This window comes from Paroedura picta, chromosome 1 (assembly GCF_049243985.1).
Source record: "Paroedura picta isolate Pp20150507F chromosome 1, Ppicta_v3.0, whole genome shotgun sequence".
Taxonomy (NCBI): domain Eukaryota; kingdom Metazoa; phylum Chordata; class Lepidosauria; order Squamata; family Gekkonidae; genus Paroedura; species Paroedura picta.
The window spans coordinates 77363830-77378754 of record NC_135369.1 but is presented as its reverse complement, the minus strand read 5'-3'; the positions used below and the strand labels follow the sequence as shown (position 1 = coordinate 77378754).

The 14925-nt window shown below is 47.7% G+C and overlaps 1 long non-coding RNA gene across 1 annotated transcript in view; it reads left to right on the top strand.

Annotated features, from left to right (window-relative positions):
* Positions 1 to 14701, top strand: part of LOC143839073 (uncharacterized) — a 67341-nt gene extending 52640 nt beyond the window's left edge. The window contains exon 3 of the long non-coding RNA XR_013231618.1: positions 14598 to 14701. This is a non-coding gene — a long non-coding RNA (uncharacterized LOC143839073). The remainder of the gene's footprint in view (positions 1 to 14597) is intronic.
* Positions 14702 to 14925: the final 224 nt, after the last annotated feature.

Here is a 14925-nt window from a genome sequence, read left to right as displayed (position 1 = left end):
AATTACATGCTGATTGCATTCCAAAAGGACCAATGAGTAATAACACATAGAAAAGAGCCCTCCCCTGCAGAACTCCCACCTGGAACCGAGAGGGAATCAGAGTCAACGTGAATGGCAGTGACTGGCAGATACAGTATTTAAGAGTTTTAATGGTTTTTAATCTTATAATTTTTAATGTTTCTGTTGTTGAATTGTTGTAAACTGACCTGAGACAGCTATGCCAAGAGAAACAGTAATAAATATCAAACAAACAAATGAACAAGGAGGAGAAGGATGCCCCAATTGTTACCCATGGCAACAGACCTTGGATTGTTATTCATGGCAAAAGACCTCATTGCTGGACTAGAATGGCACCCTGGCGCCCCTGCAAAAGACGAGTGGGAGCTCTTGCTGCAAGGACTGCACACCTTTGATCCATCCAGCAGGTGTTGGCACAGAAAACAGCTTCCCCCAACTCGGAGCTTGGGAGGATTCAGCCTGGAAGGTTGGGTTCAGTGCGGGACCATGTCTGTCTCACTCAGCTGTGGCAGAGCTGTTGAGAGCAGAACGGATCCCTGCATTCCATGCATTCCACGCTGGAGCAATCAAGATCAGAGCCCCTGCTGCTACAAAGTGCAACGGCAACATCCGAAGAGTAGGAGGAGACTGTCTCAAGCTACCCCTCTGCACCACCTCCTGGATGTTGACAGAACTGCTCTGACTAAGTTCTATTCAGTTGGGGGACAGGATTTTATTTTTACAGAGTGTTAGGTAGGGGTGGACGGCCAGAGGAGAGCAGCTGGGTACTCAGCTGGATCCTCGGTATAACACCCTGGATAGCTAGTGGGTGGGACCAGTATAGCTGTAGTTAGTTGAGGGTGGGTTTTGAGGGAGGGTTTTTGAGGGAGGGTTGGGACAGGAGGGATTGGGATGGGAGGTTTTTAGACAGCTATTAGATTGTTAGATGAAGGACTGCCCTACATGATGGCCTAGGGAAGAGAGTGTGGCTATTGAGAAGGGGATCAGGCTCAGGACTATAATTCCAGTTCTTCTGGGCCAAGGCAAACATAGCGGTGGGAGGAGATTCAATAATAGGGGGGCAACGATGTACGTAGGTCCAAGAAGGCCCGACCGTGGAATTTCCACAGATTGTGGCCTGGTCGATATGGATGTTGCCATTCAAATCTTCGTCCCATCCCCAGGTTCATGGGGGAGAGGGCTAGGGTGGAACCGGTGTTGATCCTATGCAATGCCAGGTCAATAAACAACAAGTCCTCAACCCTGCGGGATTACTGCGTAAGGCATGAGGCTGACCTGGCTTGCATGATGGAAAGCTGGGTGCGCGAAGGCGAGACCGTCGCCTTGAAAGATCTGGCACCACCTGGGTTTTCCGTCCTGCATCAACCCCGGCTCCATGGGAGGGGAGGGGGGGTGGCAATTCTGGTCAGAGAGACTTTCTCCTTCAGGGCTCTCCTTGCACCAACGATTCCGGGGATTGAGTGTGTCGGTCTTGGGTGGGAATCGGTCGAGAATGTGGCGATCTGGTTGGTGTATCCATCACCCACTCCCCCTCCAGATTCCCTGCCAGGCCTGCTGGAGGCGGTGGCTGCCTGGACGTTGCAGTACCCAAAACTTTTAGTTTTGGGGGAATTCAACGTTCATGCGGATGCGCCGTCTTCAGGACTTGGCCTGGATCTAGTGTCAGCCATGGAGACACTAGGGTTCTCACAGATTGTTGCTGGTCCCACCCATCAGGCTGGTCACACCCTCAATTTGATCTTTGGTGCAGGTGTAGCGGTAGATCTGGTGGCGAATAACATCGTTCCATGGTCAGACCACCATGCCCTGAAGGCTCGACTGAGGATACCCGCGGAGACTCATGGAATCTGAGAGATTCCTGAATGCCCTGCGGGACCCAATGCCCTCCGGCACCTCGTTGACAGCCTTGGTGGAGGACAGTCCCGCCTTACGGCCGCCATTGACAAGATTGCTCCTAGGCGCCCTCTCCGCCTTCGCCTCAAACAGGCTCCATGGTACTCCCAGGAGCTTCGGGAGAGGAAGAAGGAAGTGAGATGGCTTGAGCGAGTGTGGAGGAAGACTCGTGACAAAGCTACAAGGACATCTCATCGCACGCTTATGAAGGCGTATGAGAATGCGGTGAAAGCGGCGAAATGAGACTTCTACGCCACAGAAATCGCGTCCGCAACCTCTCGCCCAGCACAATTATTTAAGGTAATTAGATCACTTACCACCCTCGAAGAAGGGCAACAAAAGATAAGGGAATTGGAATTGAGCTGTGTGGCATTATCGAGCTATTTTGCAGACAAAGTCCTGTTGCTCCGCCGTGACCTACCTGCCACGATTGATACAGTTAGTGAACTGGAAGCTCCGTGGCCGTCAAGGGGGTTAGTGTTTGATGGCTTCAGGCGGCTCTCTGTAACCGAAGTGGTCAAGTTACTGGGTTCAGTGAGGGCAACCACTTGCCCCTTGGATCCCTGTCCGTCCTGGTTGCTCAAATCGGGCAACCAGCGGATAGGGGGCCCCTTGAGGGAGATTGTCAACCTCTCCTTAACATCTGGAGAGTTTCCCAAGGGGCTCAAGGAAGCAGTGGTACGCCCCTTACTGAAAAAGCCATCATTGGACCCGCGGAACCCCGCCAGTTACCGCCCAGTTTCGCACTTGGCGTTTCTGGGTAAGGTGATAGAGCGGGCCGCGGCGGACCAACTCCTAGGTTTCTTGGATGAAACTTCGGCCCTCGACCCATAACAGTCTGGCTTCCGCCCTGGCCACAGGGTGGAGACTGTGCTGGTCACCCTCATGGATGATATCTGGCACCAGCTGGATCGGGGCGGCTCCGCCATTCTCGTGCTTCTAGACCTGTCGACCGCATTTGATGTGGTTGACCACGAGTTATTGGTACACCGCCTCGCCAGAGCTAGAATTAGGGGGACTGTGCTTCAATGGCTGGTCTCCTTCCTCCAGAACCAGACGCAGAGGGTTGCGATGTGGGAGAGTATGTCGAGCCCTTGTGAGCTCCCTTGTGGGGTTCCGCAGGGAGTGATACTCTCCTCCACACTTTTTAACATTTATATGCACCCTCTAGCCCAGCTGGTCCGGGGCTATGGGCTGGGTTGTCACCAATATGCAGATGACACCCAGCTCTACTTCCTAATGGACGGCCGGCCGGACTCCACCCCGGATACATTTGCCAGCTGTTTGGAAGCGGTAGCTGGATGGCTCAGGCACAGTCACCTGAAACTCAACCCCTCCAAGACGGAGGTCCTGTGGCTGGGCAGAAGAGGGCAGGACCAGGAAGCGTGCCTCCCATGCCTGAACGGGGTGCAATTAACACCTGCACCAGTTGCCAGGAATTTGGGAGTGACATTTGATGCCTCCCTCTCTATGGAGGCTCAGGTCACCAATGTAGCTCAGACAGCATTTTTCCATTTTCGCCAAGCCTGGCTACTAGCGCCCTATCTGTCCTTGGAACACCTGGCCACAGTGATCCATGCAACGGTCACTTCCAGATTAGACTTCTGCAACTCACTCTACGTGGGCCTTCCCTTGTCTTTGACTCAGAAGTTACAGCTGGTCCAAAATGCGGCTGCCAGGGTCCTCACTAGAACACCTTTGAGGGCACACATTCAGCCGGTGCTTCGTCATCTGCACTGGTTACCAGTCTGTTTCCAAATCAGATTCAAGGTATTGGTATTGACCTTTCAGGCTATACGTGGCCTGGGTCCCATCTACCTGCGGGACCGCTTGGTTGCTTATGCCCCCTGCAGGGCACTCCGCTCTGCGGGTATGAATTTACTGGTTGTCCCGGGCCCACGGGATGTTCGCCTGGCCTCGACCCGGGCCAGGGCCTTTTCAGTCCTGGCCCCAACCTGGTGGAACGAGCTCCCAGAAGAGCTAAGGGCCCTGTGGGATCTACCAGCTTTCCGCAGGGCCTGCAAGATGGAGCTCTTCCGCCAGGCATATGGTTGAGGCCAGGGCAGCTCTCCCACTAATCCATCAGAGGATCCCCTCCAATATTGAGATCCCTAACATCGAGATCATTGTTAGATCTATTGTATTGGTGCCACTCTCTTCTGAATATTATTCTCTCCACCAGGCTGAACTTGGGGGGAACTCAGTTAACTAAGATCAGAATTGTGACCACTGCCGCTATATGTTATATGTGACTTGTTGTTAATTGGGGTTTTTATGGGGATTTTATTGTGTTTTAACTATTTATGTTGTAAACCGCCCTGAGACCTATTTGGAGAAGGGCAGTCTAAAAATTAAATAATAATAATAATAATAAAACACTAGGGATGTGTGCTTGGCTTAGGCAAAGGCAAAGTCAGACTCATAGCACAATGCACTCTAAAGAGAGCAACAGTGGCCATGTTATGATCACATGACCTTACTCATGAATCTTCAGTCAAGACAAAAAACATCCTCCTTCCTGATATTCCTATCAATAATAATAATAATAATAATAATAATAATAATAATAATAATAATAATAATAATATAAAATCCCTTCACCTGGGCTCTGCAAATTGCCTCTCCGGTGACCAGCCTTCCTGGTATGGATCCACGCCCAAAGCCCAACTCAAATGCTGGCTCGTTTGTGTTGCTTGCTCCTTTGATCTATACACCCAATGTCCAGCTTGGTAAATATCTACATCCTCGCTGCCCCTTTTTTCTGAAATGATCATTCCCTACCTTATTTCTCTCTGTATACTTGTGTCAGTATAACTGCATATCATTTGTCTTGTGTGTTATTCTTTAATAAAGCCATATTCTTTATTTTTTATACTTGTTGTCTGCCTTGGGTTCCTAAAGGGCATAAACACCTAGTAAAACATTGGCAAAATGGTGTTCACTAGTCGCCCCCTCTCACTCTGCTAGTTCTCCCACACTTTCTAGAGCATTTGGGGTAACACAATTGTGTCTCTTCTTCGAAAAGAAGCTCTGTCCTCACTTGTCCGTGCTCTGATTTTCTCTACAAATTATGTCCTCTACATGGATTATGTCCTCTACATGGATTTTCTTCTATTGAAGAAAGTTAAGAAACTTCACTTGCTGAAGAATCCAGCAGTTGAATTTGCATAGGAATAACTCACCAGTTTTCAAGCAGCTGAAACAAGTAGTGATGCATCCTTGAAAGCCCTAACCAGACAAAGATCAAGGTACCAACTAACCTAAGGGCAGATGCCAGTACAACAGCGGTCCGCTAGCTTTTGGCCGCGGCGGACCACTGCGGCAGAGTGGGGGGAGAGGGCGGCCCGGGGGCCCGCGCACGCGCGGCAGCCCCAGTGCAAACGTGCGTGCGCGGAATGCCGCACACGTGCGTTTGCACCCGGCAGGGGCGCAAACGCACGTGCGTGGCAGTCCGCACATGCGCGTTTATGCAGCCGCTGTGCCAGCGGCCGCGGCTCCCCCTCCCGGCCCCTCTGGGCCGCCAGCAAATCGGCCGCTAAAGTGGCCGATTAGCTTGTGGCTTGGCAAGCTTCTTTTCCATCCCCTCCCGAAACAAGAAGCTTGCCGGGCCGCGAGCTAATCGGCCGCTTTGGCGGCCGATTTGTTTGCGGTCTGGCGAGCTTCTTGCTTCGGGGGGGAGGGAAGAAGGAGCCGCTGCCCGGCCCCAAGGCCTTCGTAGCCCGGCACCGGGCCACGGCCCGCGGGATGGGGACCACTGCAGTACAGCTTCCAACAGGCATCCACAGCAATTTTCTTATCTTTGTTGCAGTGAAATATTAGATGCTGAAGACTTTAATTTTTTAAATCTATTACCTTCATCTATACCACAGCATTCTCTACCATGGGACCCAAAGCAGCTTGTAAAGTTATCCTTTTCTAAATTGAATCCACACAGCAGGAGGGCATTATAGAAATCTAGATAACAACAACCACCCTGTGAGATAAGTCTAGACAAGAAAGACTGACTGGCCCAAGGTCACCCAGTGAGCTTTGATAGCATCCTGGAGATTCAAACCTGGGTCTCTCAAATCCTAGTCCAACCACTGCCCCTCACTGGGTTCCAGAGAGGAGATTTAAGATGCTCAGAGTGCGATGGATGAAGGACTGTCCTGATAGATAATCCTCTTGCTAGCATACATAACTCTTCCAAATAAATGGCCAACTGACTAATCTGCTGACTAATAGGTCATACCTGCCTATACAATAATGCATTTAAAAAAAATCTAAATCCTAGTGAAGCTATGCTACAGTTCAATGCTTTAAAGTACCTTGCAGTACATTTAACAAATCTCAGGTTACTTAGTGCAAGAAAAGTCTTTATTTTCATGTCAATTCCTACTGACAAAAGTAACCCTACTGGGCTAATATGAGTGCAGAGCTTTCAGGAACAGCCGAGTCAAGAGGATGCTACTGAATGGAGGGGTGGGGGTTAGACTGGCAATCCTGTTCTATTGATTGTACACAGAATCTAATGAAGAATTTTTGCTCCCACATTCAACTACTTTAGGCTTTAGCACTTTGAAAGGGGACAGCTCAGCTTTCTCAGCAACCCACTTAAAGTTATATGTGGGAACAGATGGAGTCAGCAAAACAAATAAATGAAGAAATGTTTGAGAAGCTTCTGCTTTTTACACCATACAGTCTTTCTATATTAAGGAAATGGTTTATTTTTTTACATCAGTTTGTCTGACACAGAATCTCAGTTTGTTGCAAAAATTGCTGGTGAATGATAAACACACAAAGATCGTTTACGCACTGGAAGATTCATCCCGGGCTGCAGGCTGGAGTTTTAGTCGTGGCAGGTTGCCCCACCTCTTCCTGCACGCACACGAGAGAGCATTTGGCCTGGTGCACCTCATCTGCCCCTGATCTGTGCTCCTGCACAGGAGCTGGGACAGTGAAGCTCCCAGTGTGTAAATGGTCATAGACATGCATACCCTTTCTCAAATGAGAGGGGCACTAGTATGTTTGCCAATTGTGGCTTGGGAAGTTCCTGAAGATTTCAGGATGGTGCCTGGGGAGTGTGGTGTGGGGGGAAGGACACTTGCTGGGAATGTGATGCCAGAGATCCTACCCCCTTAAGGTGCTATTTCCTCCAGGAAAACAAATCTCTGTTGTTTACAGTCCAGTTGGGACTCTGGCCCATAATCCTGGGTAATTGCCAAGCTCAGCAACTCCATACATGAACAGAGACTATACAATAGAATATACAAATATTTACTTATGGTTTTAACTTGTGGGGAATGCATTCATAGACAAGCTGTTTTTCACCCTTATAGAAGCTTGTTTGCTACTGCTGCTCTTCTCAATGATTCTGAGGAACTCCCCAAGAACACACATCATCATCATCATCATCATCATCATCATCATCATCATCATCATCCTTTAATTTATATCCCACCTTGAGGCGGGTCACATAAAACTAATCCCCTAAAAGCAGTAATAAGAACAATAAAACATAGTACAATACTCACAACAAGGCAAGACAAGAATGGCGGCAAGGTTCATGCAAACTAACCCAATTTCCATAACCCCACTAAAAGGAAGAAAAAAAGGTGGGGGGCTGATGGCACATGCAACCGCCACATTTGTGAGGGGGGGGCGGATCTCTCTTGCTGCCCGGCCTCAACCAAAAGCCTGGAAGAAGAGCTCCCTCTTGCAGGCCCTGCAGAATGTTGAAAGTTCCTGCAGGGCCCACAGCTCTTCCAGGAGCTCATTCCATCAGATCAGCTCATTCCATCAGATCAGGGCCAGGACCAAAATGGCCCTGGCCCTGGTTGAGGCCAGGCAAGCTTCCTTGGGGCTGGGAATAACCAATAGGTTAGCCCCTGAAGAGTGTAAGGCCCTCTGGGGAATATAGGGTGATAGGCGGTCCCTCATATACGCTGGGCCCAGACCATGGATGGCCTTGAAGGTCAAAACCAAAATCTTGAACCTGATCTGGAATATAACCAGTAACCAGTACAGTTGCCTCAACACTGGCTGGATATGGGCCCTCCAAGGTGTAGCTGTGAGGACCCTAGCAGCCGCATTTTGGACCAGTTGTAGTTTCCGGGTCAAGCCCAAAGGCAGGCCAGTGTAGAGCGAGTTACAGAAATCTAATCTGGAGGTGACCGTCACATGGATCACTGTGGCCAAGTGTTCGGAGGACAGATAGGGCGCTAGTAGCCTGGTGAAGATGGAAAAATGCCTGGCCAGCTAACTGCTTGACCTGTGCCTCAAGTGTTATTGAGGCATCAATGGTCACCCCCAAATTTCTGGCCTGAGATGTGATCTTAAGTTGTGTCCCAGCCAGAGAGGGTAAGTGCACTTCCTGGTCTGCTCCCCTACGTCCCAACCACAGTACCTCCGCCTTGGAGGGGTTGAGTTTCAGGTGACTCTGCTCGAGCCATCCAGCCACGGCTTCCAAACATCTGGCGAATGGTTCCAGGGGAGAGTCTGGGTGGCCATCCATGAGGAGAAAGAGCTGGGTGTCATCGGTATACTGATGGGAACCCAGCCCATAACTCTGCACCAGTTGAGCCAGAGGGCACATAAAGATGTTAAATAATGTGGGGGAGAGCACCGAGCCCTGTGGGACCCCACAAGGGAGCCGGTAAGGGCCCGATAGTTCATCTCCCACTGCTGCCCTCTATGTCTGGTTTTGGAGGAAGGAGCGTATCCAGCACAAGGCTGTACCCCTTATCCTTGTACCGGCGAGACAGCTTGCTAGCAGCTTATGATCGACCACATCAAACGCAGCCGACAGATCTAAAAGAACTAGCACAGCAGAGCCGCCTCGGTCAAGCTGGCGACGGAGGTCATCCAACAAGGAGACAAACACTGTCTCAACCCTGTGGCCAGGATGGAAGCCAGACTGGTATGGATCAAGGGCTGAAGTATCTTCCAGGAACGCTAGGAACTGGTCCACCACAGCCCTTTCCACCACCTTTCCCAGGAATGCTAAGTGCGCTACTGGGCAGTAGCTTGCAGGGTCATGCGGGTCCAGAGATGGTTTCTTGAGGAGAGGGCATACCACCACTTCCCCCAATGCCTCAGGGAACTCCCCCAGTTGGAGAGAGCAGTTGACGTCCCAGAGCTGATCACCTATCTGTCCACTAAGGAGCCAAGACGGACAGGGATCGAGGGGGCAAGTGGTCTCCCTCATCCTCCCTAGTAACCGATCCACTTCGGATAAAGAGAGCTGCCTGAAGCCATCACACGTCACCTCCATAGGTGGCCAACAGGCCTCCAGTTCATTAACTGTATTAACCGTGGCAGGAAGAAAGTGGCGGAGCGATAAGCTGATGGCTAATTTCCTACTATTTTGGCGCCCTTCCTCCAATAAGAGATCAAACAACCCTAAACAGTCGAGCTGGGCAAGAGCTAGCATATGCAATTTCCGCGGCAAAGAAGTCAGTTTAGCCGCTTTCACTGCCATCTCATACGCCCTCATAAATGTGCGATGAGATGTTCTTGTAGCCTCGTCACGGGCCTTCCGCCACACTCGCTCTAGTCGTCTCAATTCCCTCTTCTTCTCCCGGAGCTCCCCAGTATACCAGGGTGCCCGTTTGAGTCGAGGGCAGAGAAGACGTCTAGGAGCAATCTCGTCTATGGCAGCCGACAGACGGGACTGCCAGTCCTCCACCATGGCCGGTAACGAGATGCCAGGAGGTTTCGGGTCCTGCAGAGCATTCTGGAAACCAATTGGATCCATAAGTCTGCTTGTGCTGCCCTAGCCAGGCACACGGAGGGTTAGTGCAAGGGCAAGCACGGTTACCGAGTCAAGCAAGTTCAAAGCACGTAAGAGAGTAGTCAAAAGTCCAGTCCGGGTCATATCAGGAATTGTTAGCTGATGAAGTCCAAAGGGTAACCGAAAGAGTTGTCGTTTATCTTTACCAAGGTCAAGCCGGGAATCAGTCAAACAGAGCTTTGCCGAAGCATTGGGGAGCAGGAAACCAGTCAAGGCAACGGGTGGACATATGCACAAGGTTGTAGCCACACTGGGAAGCACTTCTGCTGTGCTTAAGAACAAGCTGAGCTGTCACACCAAGTGGCTGCACCTGGCACTCAGCCTTCCTCCGATGAATGAGCCCCACCTGAGCCCAACCTAGCCTGTTGCTGTAGTCTAAGCCGAGCACTTTGCCTGTGTGTTGCCAACGTTGTCCTCCTGCATTCCCTCCTGCGCTCTGGAGATGAGTCTGGGCTGTTCAGGGGTGGTGCTGCAGGCTGAGGTAATGCTGGTGCAGAGGGCATGGTGCTTGTCTGGTTGGGACCTATCGGGACTTGCCTCTCTAAGCAGCACCCTGCTGCTTTGCTCCAGCTCCTCCACTTCTTCCTCCGAGGGAGTGGGCAGAATGAGCTCAGGCAGTGGTGCAGAGGCACCCTCTGGAGACGGGGCCATGACACTTCTTGGGTGGGCAAAAATACACCCACCGCCCAACTGGGGAGGGGGTGGAGTCTTGATCTGAGCCCGCAGGGCGTGGTGGTCTGACCATGGTACTTTAGAAACCACAACATATCTTTTTCAAGATCCTGGAATCAGTGAAAGCCGTTACTTGTAACCTGGATCCTTGCCCATCCTGGCTGAGGAGGAGGATGAGAAGAAGAGCTGGTTCTTATATGCCATTTTTCTCTACCTGAAGGAGTCTCAAAGCGGCTTACAGCTGCCTTTCCTTTCCTCTCCCTGCACCAGACACCCTGTGAGGTGGGTGAGGCTGAGAAAACCCTGATATTGCTGCTTGGTCAGAACAGCTTTATCAGTGCCGTGGCAAGCCCAAGGTCACCCAGATGGTTGCATGTGGAAGAGCTTGAAATCAAACCATCTCGCCAGATTAGAAGTCCGCACTCCTAACCACTACACCAAACTGGTTAGGAGTGCAGACCAAATAATCTAAGGGCCATTTCAACGAATCCTTAGCATCTATTAACCCAGGGCCCTTTTCCTCAGACAATCAAAGAGGTGTTTATTTGTCTAGGACTTAAAAAAAAAAACTATGGAAAAAGATGTGGCAAATTGTTGCTGTGTCTCTAACTTACACTTTCTGGGCAAAATGTTTGAGAGGGTAGTAGTGAACCAATTCCAAATCTTTGATAACTCATCTGTCATAGATCTTTTTCAGCCTGGCTTCAGGCCTGGTTATGGGACAGAGATGCTCTGCTAGCTTTAGTTGATGACCTCTGTCTGGGAGTAGACAAAAGCCAAGCCTCTCTGTTGCTCTAATTGGATTTTTCTGGAGCCATCAGTGAAGTAGATCATGCATCTTCTTGAGGCTCCTGGAGGCAGAAGTACAGATCAGAGGATGTGGACTGAATTTGTTAAAATCATTCTTCATGTATCATACTCAAAGGGCAGCTACTAGAAACCAGTTGTCATCAGTGTGAGACCTAATTTGTGGGGTTCCATGGGGTACAGTTCTATCCCCCATGATTTTCAATCTCCATGTAAAGTTCTTAAGACAAATCATTTTTATATTTGGGGTTGGTTGTCATCAATATGTTGATGATATTCAACTGTATATATTCTTATCCAAATATCCTGGTCTTGTATTGCTACCTAGCCATGGTGAATAACTGGCTAAAAGTGAACGAATTGCAATGGAAGCCTGAGTAATGCTGGTTGGGAAGGTGGAAGTCTTGTATTCCCCACTTTTGATGGAGTTCAACTGATCCTTGCTGATTTAGATGAAAGCTTTGGGGTTATATTTTATTACTACAGAAGCAAATTTATACAGCAGAAAAAAAAGTTTTCTACCCACTTAGCCTAACTCGTAAGATGGCCACTTACCTTGATATGGCTGACCTGGCCACTGGATCCATGCTTGGCTAACAATTCGTAAACAACTTCAATTTCCAGTCACAATAGGGACAATTTGGAGTGGCGATTATTGATAGGATTTTAATGCAATTTAAATTTTAATTTGTACTGTTTTTTAATCCATTGTTGTAAGCTGCCCTAAGAGCATCTGGAGAGGGGTGGCCTATTAATCAAAAATATAAATAAATAGAGAAGCGAGTACTTAATGCACTGTACATTGATCTCCCTTCAAAAAACTTAGAAACTCCAACTGGTCCAGAATGCCATGGCTTGGCAATTAACAAGAACTAGGTAGAGCATGCTTATTATTCCCATTTTGTAGACTCTCCATCTGTTACCAGGCTCAGCTTAAGGAACTGGCTATCACATACAAAGCTCTTAATGGACAACCACTGTCCCTATGCCCCACTACAACAACTTTGTTCAAATCAGCAGGTGCTTCTGCATGTGACAATCTGTAAATTGGCAAAAACAACAAGTGCCTGGACACATGTTTTCTCTGTTCTAGCTCCCACCTTGAGGAATGGCCTTCCCAAGGAGATCAGAAATTCTCCCATTCTCCTGGCTTTCTGCAAATTATGCAAAACTGAACTGTTCAATAGGGTTTTTCTATGTTGCTAATAGGGTTGTAGTGTACACAATGGTTTTACAAGCTTGTTTGGATAAATGATTAAAGACTGTGTATAGCTTACTGTAAGTAGGATCCTATTATGTAATTTCTGTACCACTTAATATATTCTGTATTCTATTCTCATGTGAAAATTGATGCTATGCTTCAGTTATTTTTGGTGGTTCCAGATTTCTAATATCCTAAGACTTTGGTCACTGTGATTATACTGGCTCACTATGTGTAATCTGTCTTGAGTCCCTATGAAAAATAACAAATAAAAATAAACAGTGTATAAAACAAATGTTTGTTCACTTGGACAGAAAGTCTAGCATGTATGTGGTGATCTAGCAGTACATTTTCTAGAGTTTCCTTTCACTCCCAATTGATTAGCTTTCTCCTACCATTTTGTTCTTGACAATTTGAGATGCTGAAGTCTATTAAATCATATATGAGTAACATTTCACCACCATATGGTACAATGACAAGATCAAGATAGTACCTGCTCATCCCTTGATAGAGATTTTCACAGATTCCTGAAATGGTACAATTTTATTAAAAGAAGAATGTAAATGGTTTTAAGAATAATGCCAAAGGGCAGGTGTTCAGTGTGACCAGATTGTGATGAAGTTTTCCATTGTCCTATGCTTAAAAAAATATCAATATGCTCCAATATACCAATCAAGCTACTTCTTGGTGATTTGGTCTTCATAAAGCATTGACTGTTGCCTGCATTCAGGATATATGTAAACAATCTCTCTATGGTGGGTTTATAACAAGCAATTCTCTATGCACTAATCTGAAATGTACAGCAAATGGGATTTTTAAAGCACTGTTTCAGAGTCATTTTGCTTTTTCCAAAATGCTTTAAAAATCATAGATAAACTTTCACAGTGCTAAATTGCTGGACTTTTTCCTTTCTCGACCATTTAGTTTCCAGTAAATTAGAATCAGTTCAAGTCTCACTGGCAGTTCTTGAAGAACTTGGTGCAAAAGCACTAATTGGATATATCATAGGTGTCTCACCATCAGCTGAACGTCTACTAGGAAGGGGAGAAATGGAAGGAGGCTGGGAAGGATTTAATTGATTGTGAAGGCTGAGTTAGGAAATGATAAATGAGACATCTTAGGGCTTTATGGATAAAAATTGTTGTGAATTTAGATGTTCCAAGCATCACAATTTAAAATCACGTGGAGAAACTGTGGATGCATAACTGCATAAACATCATCTAAAGCAAGCTAGTTCACAGGTATGAAGGTGTGATGTGGTTTTATGACAGTCCCCTTCTGAATGGAGTTGAGACTCCTGCTGGAGGAAGTATTGTGTTGTTTCCTGCCTTGTGTGGGGAAGTTGATGTGCAGCAAGGCTTGGATAGCTATTTAACTTTCTTTGGTGTCACTATGGAGGGTTTCTGTAACCTCACCACCCAATAATGTGCAGTTGGCTCATTGTTAAGAGACTGAACAGGAATTTGGAGCTTTCTGTCTATTCACAATGACAGGAGTCTTTTTCACCCTTTTTACATTATTGTAAGATAGATGAAAGAGCCTCTTGTGGCGCAGAGTGGTAAGGCAGCAGTCTGAAGCTCTGCCCATGAGGTTGGGAGTTCAATCCCAGCAGCCGGCTCAAGGTTGACTCAGCCTTCCATCCTTCCGAGGTCGGTAAAATGAGTACCCAGCTTGCTGGGGGGTAAACGGTCATGACTGGGGAAGGCACTGGCAAACCACCCCGTATTGAGTCTGCCATGAAAACGCTAGAGGGCGTCACCCCAAGGGTCAGACATGACTCGGTGCTTGCACAGGGGATACCTTTACCTTTACCTTTAAGATAGAGCATAATTAGTTTTTGTTTGGGAACTTGATAGGCCATAACTAACTTGGCAGGAATATGGCTACAGTTTTAGCTGAGCAATGGACAAGCATCTTAAAGGAACTAAAATTGATGAGTTGTTTATGAATCAGACCATCATGGACTTTAGAGATCAGGATGGTTGGGGAGGGGATAACGCTGGTGCTGAGTAGTATCAATGCTAAGTCACTTGAGAAGCATGTTGGGGAGGAAGAGAAGGCTAAGCACCCCTAATACTGTTTTATGTACAAATGCAGATGAAATTGCCACAAAATACTGGTAGCAATGCTAGGCAGTCTGTTAGAAAGTAACCGCCCCTCAAAAGAAGCTTTATTAATGTAGATCAGCCTTGAATTTAGCCTAGTTAAGCCCAGATGCTCTTACCTTCTTTCCAGGTGCTGCTCTGATTGAGGACCAAGCATTGACATTCCCAGACCCACCTCCAGGCAAGAGAACAGCAGGATGCAAATGGGTTTTCTAAAAAGAATTGTAGAAGACTTTACAGAAGAAGATGAACCTGAAGGACTTTGCATACTAGCTCCTGAGAAGGGGTATTGGAATATGCCAGATCTGTAGTGTGCACTAATAGCATATGGGGGGGGGGGGGTTGGAGGAAATATGTAATTAGCATATTATTTATTTATTTATTTATTTATTTTCCTTTGTAAAGTATTTATTTGTATGAATTGTGAAAACAAGTCCAAACCAATATTCACAACGGTC